Raw genomic sequence first — 10250 nt, forward strand, 5'->3', positions numbered from 1 at the left:
TCTAGTGTTCTATGATTAGGAAAAGCTTCCTGTCAGGGTGGTTAAGCACTGAAATAAACTGCTAGGGAGGTTTGTAATCTCCATCATTGGAGATTTTTAAGAGCAGGTTAGACAAACACTTGCTCAGGTTGATCTAGATCAGGGCTACTCAACACGCAGCCTACGGGCCACATGCGGCCCACGGCCCATTTATTTGTGGCCCACGGTGTGGATTGGGTTTATGTGGGGCTCAACATGTGGCTCATGGGTGGGGATCCTTTGAACATGGCCTCCACTGGCAATACGCTCCACAACGGTGATGCGTCTCCAATGCATGGTGAGCACTGAAAGATGCAAGTAGACTGGCTGGCTGGAACAGAAGGGTACAGGGTGTTGGCATTTCTAGCCCTCACAGAGGAGCCAGGAGCACCGGGGCATTGTGGGAATTGCTTTGTATTCATGCCTGTCATTGTGAAAAAAGCTATTTGCATGTATATTCCACCACACTGAAGTTGTGGCCCTCATCATGTGCTGTAAGTATCATTGTGAGCCCCAGGGCTTCCAAAGTTGAGTAGCCCTGATCTAGATAATACTTAGTCCTGCCATGATTGCCTCTCAAGGTTCCATCCATCCCTATGATTGTATCAAGAGTCCTGTTGATCTGGATTATGCTACTGACAGAAGAGGCAGGAGGGGACTTACTTCTAGGCATCTTGAGTAGTTGCTAGTGAGGTGTTATTGCATATTTAATGGAATTCAGATCAACGGCTACACATAGCTTTTTAACTTTGCTCAGCCTTTAAATGGATTCACTGATCTGTTTTTTGTGTTGTGAACTTTGGTTCTGGAATGCATCACTAATGCAAAGGCTCGAGGAAGGACTGCAAAACAGTGCTCAGATGGGGAGCATATTTACAAGAGTTGCTTCAAGCATTGGAAGTATGTTAGGGGGAAAATGAGGGATGCTACTCCTGTTCTGATTGTATTACCAGCGTAGACTGGTATTTCATTTTAATATTTTATTTCTCACATTTCCAAACTGCATTACTTCCAGTATCCAGTAGATGATGCTGGTATGTTACAAATACCACTGGATTCAATTTTAGTCAGAAGAAAAATGTCTGACTCCAAAAATGCAGATTACATAAATTCTTGTTTCATTTAAAAGCCTTTTACAAAGCCCTCTTTAACTGTGAAACTAAGTTGCAGATGTTTCTTAACTGAAGTTACAATTTGTTCATTCAGATTCTATGACATGCAATAGTTTTTCACCTTACTTTACAGCGTGGTGTATGGTAACTTACAGGTTAATTAGTATAAAAGATAGATTCTCTGTAATTTGAAATCTTTAAATCATGATGTGAGGATTTCAGTAACTCAGCCAGAGGTGGTGGGTCTAATATAGCAGTGGGTGGGTGAAGTTTCATAGCATGGCGTGGATGAACCGCTGACTTGGGGAGGCTAGCTCCTCCCGCCCCACCTCTTTCACCAGAGGCCCTGTCCCTTCCACACCCACTGGAGTCCACCCCTTCCTATTGTGGCTGCTGTAGGCTAGTGTCCCCCTCCCCTTAGAGTGCCTGGGGGCCAGGCAGCAACACCTCCAACCCAGAGTGCCAGGCAGCACGGTCCCTAGTCCCAGAGCATGAGAGGCTGGACCTCCCAGCCCCAGCCCTGCCAGCACAAGAACACAGGGTGGTTAGGAAGCACAATTCTATTCTTCCCAGGTCCAGAGCATTGGAACACTGGGTAGCTCTGGCCCTTGAGCTCTGGGAATCATGATCCTGCCATCCCCTCTGCCCAGCCCCAGAGTGTGGAGAGGCCAAGCAGCATGGCCCCTGGCCTCCTGGCCACAGAGCACTGGGAAGCTGAGCAGTCCAGCCCCAGCCTTCTCCTCTCCAGAGCATGGGCAGGCTGGGCAGCACAGGGAGGCCTAACAGCACAGTCCACCTTTCCCAGACCCGGAGCCCAGGGAGGCTGAGCAGCCAACCATGGGAGAGCTAGAAGCAGGAGGGAGACTGGAGGCAGAGTGTGGGCAGACCACATTTGGTTGTTTGGGAAGGTTTAGCCTCCCCCTGCCTCTGATAGGCACCACCCATCTGCTGTAGCCTACAGCGTGTAGGAGGAAGTCAGACTAGATGATTATGATCCTTTCTGACCTTAGAGTACATGAGCTAGTTTTGTGTCATATAAAATGTTTAGCCTCCTCCATACTGCAATAATTATGGACTTGATACTTACAATAGAATTTTTAAAATACATTTGGCACATACATAAAAGCAAAGGGGCAAGAGTGAGCCCTGTGAATCTTATAAGCTAAAAAGTGGTCAGTGCTCCTTTTCTCAGTCTGTCAACCACCATCTCCATGGTAAGCAAGCCTAAATTATAAAATATCGAATTCTTACTTTGAGACAAATTCTGATATCTTCACTCACTGTGAGTAGCACTTGACTCCACAAGTAGCCTTCTTTTAAAGATGATGTAACTATTCATGGAGTAAAGTGCTACCTAGCATGAGTATCAGAATCTAGCCATTTTCAGAGAGAGAGAGAGAGAGAGAGAGAGTGTAATGTCTTCGGGCATGTCTAGACTGCAAGGTATTTTGGGATACCAGAGGTATCCCAAAATAACTACACTACGTCCAAGGAATGCATCCACTATTTCAAAATAATGGACATGCTATTCCAGCAACCCTGTAAACTTTGTTCCATGAGGAATAAGGGATGTCTCGAAATAGTGCTTTATTTCAACATTTGGCACCATGTAGACACGCCAAATTTCGAAATAGCCTATTTCAAAATAAAATTGAAATAAGATATGCAATTTGCATAGTCAAGTTGCGTATCTTATTTCGATTTTAGCATGTAGTCTAGACATACTCTCAGTGGCCTTGATTTAGGGATTCATGCTGTGGGGAGAGAGATCATTTTCTGTGGCTTGTGTGACTTGGTGCATGGAAGTGAATTACCATTTGTTTGAATTACAGAAGAAGGTTACAGTGTGGTTGTTGTATGATAGAGATTATTGTGTGTGTAAGACTGGATGTGAAGTGACAAGAGTGTGGAAAGTTATTTCAGTGGAAATTAGTGACACAGAGAATGGAATAATGTTGTGTAGTTCTTTATATGGCATAGGGGATCTCTGGATGAGGTTAAGACAGGTTTGAGGGAAACATTGCCTACATGAGCAGGTGATGATAGAAAGTTCTGTTTTTCTATACAGTGTTCTCAGGGAGAGTTTGTGATGGGGGCTGGAAAAATTTAAAAATCAAATATTTGGTTAAGTGAATGATTAATGGATTGATTACTATAATCTGCAGAGTTTAAGTGTGCTCTAGGCAGTCTGACAGACTGGTTACTGCATGTTTTGGGTTGCAGTGTTTTGTGGATAGAGTTTGAATGCAATATTGATGGAGTGATATTAAAATAAAATAATCAATTGTATTAGATTTATGTTTCAGGAATTAGCTATGAAAATTATTTGGAGAATGCTGCTCATTGAGAGTGTGTGTGTAACTTGCCTGTTGAGATTAAAGTGTTTTCCCCCTATAACTATTACTGAGAATTTAATTTTAGGGCAGTTATGATTAACGTGGAAATATCACCTGAAGTAAATCATCATTGGTACAATATTTGTTTTTCCTATGCAGGTCTGAGGCAATGTTTGTAGAGGAATGGATTAAAGATTTTCTAAGTAGATGATTTAAAAAAATATTTTAAAGCTCTGGCCATCAGTTTAGTAGGAGGTGAAGGAGGAAAGAATTTTGGCAGTGCTTCAAAGAGGATTCATTAGATACTATAAATAAAAATCTTCAGATGTACATATCAATGATTTAAAAAATCCCCAACAGAAGTGTTTTCTTCTGGGTGCTGCAGCCTGAAGTGTTAGGAATTAACTGGCTAGCAGCTCTTTCCAAGGAAACAGGCAAGTCAGCCAGAAAGAATCTTCCCTTCTCCCCACACACTACTCCATCCCGCCCCACTCCCTTAACCTGCAGGACATGCTGAAATTTGTTAAGTAAAACATAGTATAATTGTGGGTGGTATATTTCCAGATTACATTTAGAATATGTTGATGACACAGAAGAGATTTTGCAGAATGTCTCTTGTGACAAAGCTCCTCTTCCACCTGGGTGGGTCTAGCACTTTCAAGAGAATTGCTTGCCTCAGAGGCTCTCAGCAGCCCTCACTTTAAGCACTTCCCAAACTCCATAGTCTCTGTAGCCCTTCCAAGTGGTATAGGGCTGGACAAACCCCTTTTCCAAAGCCAGTCCTTTCTGGTCTGAAATGGGTAGTGAGGCAAATCCAGGCCCACCCTCTACTCCAGGTTCTAGCCCAGTGACCTTATGAAAACAGCTGCTTGCACATGTCTCTAATCACAGCTGCATGACAGTTATGATCCCTGAGCCACTCCCACCAGCACTTTCTTTACCACAGGCTCTTGCACCTAGTACCCACTTGCACTGTCGTCTTCCAGAATCTCCACAACACCTTCTCTCCTTACTCACATGTTGAATTAACAGAAAGGCAGCCTTTTTAAACCAATCTGAACTCAGTCTTAATTGGCCCCCAGGTATTCTAATTGGTTTGGCTCCCTTAAGTCTGGAAGCTGCCTAATTGACCCCAGGTGTTTTAATTGGCCTCATTGCCCTGATTGATTCTAGTAGGCTCCTGCTGGTTCTGGATCAGCCTTTGTTAGTTTACCCTGGGAACAGGGACCTATTTAATCTGGGGCTGATACATTTCCCTTCAACTACTCTCTTGCAGCTTTCTGGCTTATTCCTCTTAATAAGCCTCTGGTTAATGTATTGTTTGTAAAGTATAATTTTGGTTATATGGTTTGTTATCATTGTATATGTTTGGATGGATTTCTAGAGTAGTATAAAATAAGTGGAGGAAAAGACACTCTTGCTCTGGCTGTGGAATAGGAGGGACATAGTTGCCAAGGAAGCTACAGAAGCTTCCTGAGAGAGAGTAGTTTTGGAGAGCAGCAAGCAGAGCTGATGAGTAGTTATTTCAGACTGCAGTTTGCCACTGAGGCAGGGACTAGATGATGAGTGGTAGCAGGTCACTGGTGTGAGGAGAGTCTAGGGAGCTGGGATTACCTGGGAGGGGAGAGCCCCAGATTGCAGGGGCATTGCTGTAGGGTAGTACTGGGAGGAAAGGGCACCATGCAGTGACAGCCTGTTAATACAGGCGAACTAGGCTGTCACGTAGGGCACCAAGATAAATGGCCATTGAGGGCTTCGGCGGTGGGGGTGCTGATTGCATGGCTATCCTGTGTTTCGCCTAGGGCACCAGTTGCCGGCAGCTCGTCTAGGGCCGCTCCTGGCACCATGGGCAGGAAGGCACATGGGGCTTGAACCAGTGCAGGAGACAGGTAACCAAAGGTTAGGGTTAGCAGGAGGCACTCCGAGGCTGAAGAGGTAATTACTGATCTGACCAGCAGGAGGCACTATGGTGGTGAGTCCAAACCTATTACAGCTGTTAGACTCCTGTTTGGTGAATGGAAATAAAACTGAGATTTCAACTCTTAGGGTGATTTTAAATAGTAACTTTCAGGAAAGGAAAGATTTGGATGTGGAAGCTTCTAAAGTTGGGGTGGAGCATAGTGGTGGTAATGAGTTAAATGTGAGGGAGGAAATTTGGCATTGAATTATCTGTATTTGAAGCTGCCAAATATGAGAAATTAGATCAGGTCTCTGGTTGCTATGAGAAACTTTTATGTAAATCAAGTGGAAAAACTATGGCAGGAACAGAAGTATGGCATGATGTCAATGTCTGTCTTATTATATTGCACATTTGGAGAGTGAATGGAATTAAAGATGTGTACTGTGCTATTTTCGATTTAATGAGTAACATGCAAACAAAGCTTTTCATAAAAGTGTAATGAATGGGATGTTAAGGATGAAGTTATTCTATTTGTAATTAGAGATCTGAATATACGTGAAAAGATTTTTTTTATTCAATTAGCGAAGCCATTTTATGTGATGTAAACAGCAAAGTGTCGTTAGGGTGTCCTTTTTTGCCACATCAGGAACACACATAACTTATTTGATAAAAGAAAGAGAGGGGAAACTGGTAATTCTGGCTAATGGAATACCAAGAGAAAAGAACATTTGTCAGGAATTGATTGGTATGTTTTTGAAGGTAAATAATTCCTTGCATGTTGAGATTGATATGGATGCAGACACTGTCACACAGAAAATGCAAATGGAAGTATATTGGCCCTTATACTTGCTGCAAATGTAGGGAAAATATGTTGTTCATTTTTATGGCATGGATATAATTGGGGAAAATAGTAAGTGAACTCAGATGCATCAAGTGATGGATTCCCCAGCTTGTGTGAGAAATGTGTTTTGAAGCATGAAGCTCCTTGATCTCTTCTGTTTTGAATGTGGAGGACAGTTGTAAACATGAAATTTCAAAGACTGAGTACAGAAATTCACCAAATAATTCTCATGATAATAAATGTAATAGAACAATTCAATATCTATTAAACACGACTTGCCACAGACAAGTGAGCTTAGTTCTTTAGGTGGTATTTACCATCTACTTTAATAGGCCCATGGTATAGGAATTAAGGGTAAGTCTAGACTGCGAGGATCTATCGGAAAAAGATACACAAAATGCACTCCGCATTTTGTGTATCTTTTTCTGATACTTTTGTTGGAAGAGGCTTTTCCGAAATTTGGCCCATCTAGACTGGGCCAAATTTTTGGGAAAAAAATCCTCTTTTGAAAGCCCCCTTCTTACTTGTGGAACAAGGAATACAGAGACTTCTGAAAGAGCACATTTGCTCTTCCGTGCAAAAGAGCAAACGCGTTCCCTGACATCCCAAAAAACCCCCGCAGTCTAGCCGTATCCTTTGATGGCCTAACAATGCAGCAAATGATGGAGAAGATTTTAGAAAAATATAAGGCAATGAAAGTTAATCTTCAAAATATCTTAAGTAGATCTGGTCCAAAAAATTGAAACTGTTTTGCTTGGAAAAGAAGACATTTTGCAAGATGCAGCTTCTTTGAAAAACAGAACACCTCAGAATTGAAATTTTCAGCCAAAATCTTTGATTCAGAAATGCCACCATTGTATCTCATAGGAGTTGTAAATCAGATGTCTCTTGCTCTCATTCTCTACTGTGATCTGGGCTCCCTTATAGCACTACATCTCCCATGATGCACCATGACATCTCATCTAGCAGGGAGATCATGGGGCATCATGGATGATGTAGTCCAGCTAGGAAGCTAAGTCTGTAGATGAGAATGGGGAATGAAGCACCTGAATTACAGCTGCAATGAAGCACTGCTACAGCACTTCCAAATAAAAAAATTTTAGGTCTACAGTTCTTCACCAAAAAGTCAATATCGTCCATGGGGATTACAGAACATGTATTGACCATCTGAAGTAATATGCATAATATCAAGAAACATTGCTATAGATAGTTGTGAATTGTCCTGTATGCTAAGGTATTTCAAGACTCCCATTTGACCTCTTACCGAGGTGTGCAGAGTACAGTATAGATGAGAAGGTATGTTGAGGTGGATAAATAGCAATTCCAAAGGGTACTGAATTAGGGTGTAAGAGAAGAGCTTTCTTTTGTATTAATATCTTTCACCACAAACTTCAGGTTACGTTTCAGTTTATCTATTTAAGGGGTCCTCTCCTGGGGGAAATAGAGAAATACTTTTGGAGAGTGGAATATCAAGATTGTGACACACCACACGTTCATATGCTTCTTTGGGTAAAAAAGGTGCTTTATAACAGGTAACAATGAATCAATTGTGCTTAGTTTTATAACTAGTTGTGGAGAATGCTAGTCTTAGATCATTGTCTGGTTGTGTGAACAGCCAAGTAAATAATATGCATTTTGTTAGTTTGAGTTTCTATGAAAGATCATTCCACTGGAGAAGTAAATGAGGAGTCTTTTGTACAGCACCAAAATCGATGAACACAGTGTACAACTTACCACACAAGTTGAAGCAGTTTATTCATGATCTGCTACTTTGTTAGTCTGGCAAGATATGCCACTATAGATATGCAGTTTATTGCAGACAAGTCTATTGCCTCACCTTGGGATACTGCTTCATGAGTCTGCTGATCAGTTTCCTAAGACAGATTTGTATGGAAAGTCTGTTGGGGTTTGTTAGTAAAATTTGCAGCCATATAAAGACACTGAAAGAACTACAGCGGCAGATCCGGAGACCACTGCTGTCTTGTGAACATACCTAATACTTACTAGAGGATGGATGGTTGTCCCAGATAGCAGAGTTGAATGACAGCAAGTTTTGACATATCAAATGACTGTGAAAAGAAAGATTTGGTCTAAGGGATGTTAATGGAAGTTTTCTGAAGTTAACTGGTTCATGGTGAATTAATCATGCAAAATTGCAAGAACGTGCATCAGAAAAGTTACATGGGTAACTTTTTAAGAGAGAGTGGGGTGAATTAGTAGGTGGTCACAAATAAGGAGTCACAGTTAATGGGACAGTTAGCTTGTAAGGAGAATGAAACCTGTTGCAAAAATAATTTAGAATCATTATAGTAAGTTTGAGAGATTCTATAGTTAACCAGAGAATCAAAATTCTGAAGTGTTGTAGATTCTTAAGGTGAACCTTCCTCTTTTACTGAAGCTGAGTTAAATATATCTCCTAAGTGTGCAGCTGTGGAACAGTGTAGCGCTGATAGGATGGATTTAGAACATTATGGCTGGGCAGTTAAATATTGGAAATGCAAGGGTATATACCAGAGCTTCAGAGGTTTTTGAGCATGGTTAAAATCATATAAGTGGTACATGTTGCTGTAGTGATTAGAGGCTACTACTGAAATTTGTTAGTAATGAGGTTGGGATTAGGATGTTTTTTAATACAGATGATCTCTGTTTGCACAATAAATGATTCACTCTATTATCATTGTGATTCCAACAGGTTTAGCGATTAATAGTGAGGGTGAGGTTAGTCTAAATCACTTGTTGAAGTTGCCAGGGAAACATGGGAAGAGTTTATAATGTAGAAGGCTATCAGCAGAAGCAGATTTTAAAGTTAGGTAGTGTGATGGGAGTATATTACCTTTTTAAAGGTCAGTCAGGAGCTCACAATCCGAGCAACCTAGTATTATCACGGAGATTCCTTACTGAAATAGAACTGAAATAGTGGAACAGAAAGCTGAATAGGAGAGAGGTGTGTGGGCGGTTCAGGGTGCGATCACCCCCTCCCAGGAGGGGAGAGGGTGTCAGCGAACCCTGTAGCTGTCACCCGCCTCTGCGGGGTGGGGCCTGAGCCCACAGGCCGGTCCTTCTTGGGACCTCTATCTGGGCCAGCCCTCCTGTCTGACCGTCACCCTTCTCTGCTGCACGCCTGTGCCGGCACTGACTGGGATTGAATACTCCTGGGGTTGAGGGAGGGGGACCCAGTCCCACCCTCTCTCTGGGTCCCAGCCCGGGGCCCTAAGCATTGGGGCTCGCTTGTGCCCTGACATGGTAGATGGGGGGTCATTCCTGCCATAACCCGTCTACCCATAGACGCCAAAAGGGCCCCGCCCCGGGCTCCTTCCTCCCTTCCCAGGTACTTTCGTGCCGCTGCCCCGATTCCCGAAGCCTACCTGGGTTCAGGAGTCCGGGCCCGGTGTCGCTCCGGCGATGCCCCGTGGGTCTGTTCCCTCCGCCGGGTTGCTCCTTCCAGGGCCGGCGGGGCAGGGTCCAGTCACCATTGGAGCTGGGACTGGTCGAGCGCCAGCTGCAGCGGCCGTCCCAGGAACCCCTGGGTCGAGGCCGGCCCATCTGCCGGCCTCGATGCTGCTCGGGGTCCGTCCTGCACTCAGGGGCTCTCCTCCCTTTCTGCGAGGAGGCTGCCCCCTCCCTCTCTGGCGGTGGGCCTTTTTAAAATGGCCCGCCGCGCCGGATGCCGCCCGGGGCTCCTCCCCTTCCATGGCCCAGCAGCCCAGGCCATCTTCCGAGCAGGTCGCTGGCGGCCCATCACAGGAGATTAGAAGCTGTCCAGCTTGCCAGGGTGTGGAGCTCTCTCTCCAGCTCTGGAAAGCTAGCCTGACCAGGCACAAAGCCTTTGTTTTAGTATGATAAGTTTAGGTACACTAAACCAGGGTACCTTTGCACAATTATTCCAAGTTCTCCCCCCAAGGGACGTCATTAAAGGAGATGCACTTTTTTTGATGATCTGTTTTTGGTATTTCATTCTCATCTGTGCAAGCAGAAGTTTTGATGCCCAATGGGGAAAAAGTGATGTGGGGCCTACCTGCAATGCCATACCTGGCCACAAGGGT

General features: G+C 43.7%; 1 long non-coding RNA gene across 1 annotated transcript in view; it reads right to left on the reverse strand.

Moving 5' to 3' along the window:
* Nucleotides 1-9859, reverse strand: part of LOC102449734 (uncharacterized) — a 92721-nt gene extending 82862 nt beyond the window's left edge. Inside the window, exon 1 of the long non-coding RNA XR_012903501.2 lies at nt 9573-9859. This is a non-coding gene — a long non-coding RNA (uncharacterized LOC102449734). The remainder of the gene's footprint in view (nt 1-9572) is intronic.
* Nucleotides 9860-10250: the final 391 nt, after the last annotated feature.

Source organism: Pelodiscus sinensis, chromosome 5 (assembly GCF_052426305.1).
Source record: "Pelodiscus sinensis isolate ZL-2025 chromosome 5, ASM5242630v1, whole genome shotgun sequence".
Lineage (NCBI taxonomy): Eukaryota > Metazoa > Chordata > Testudines > Trionychidae > Pelodiscus > Pelodiscus sinensis.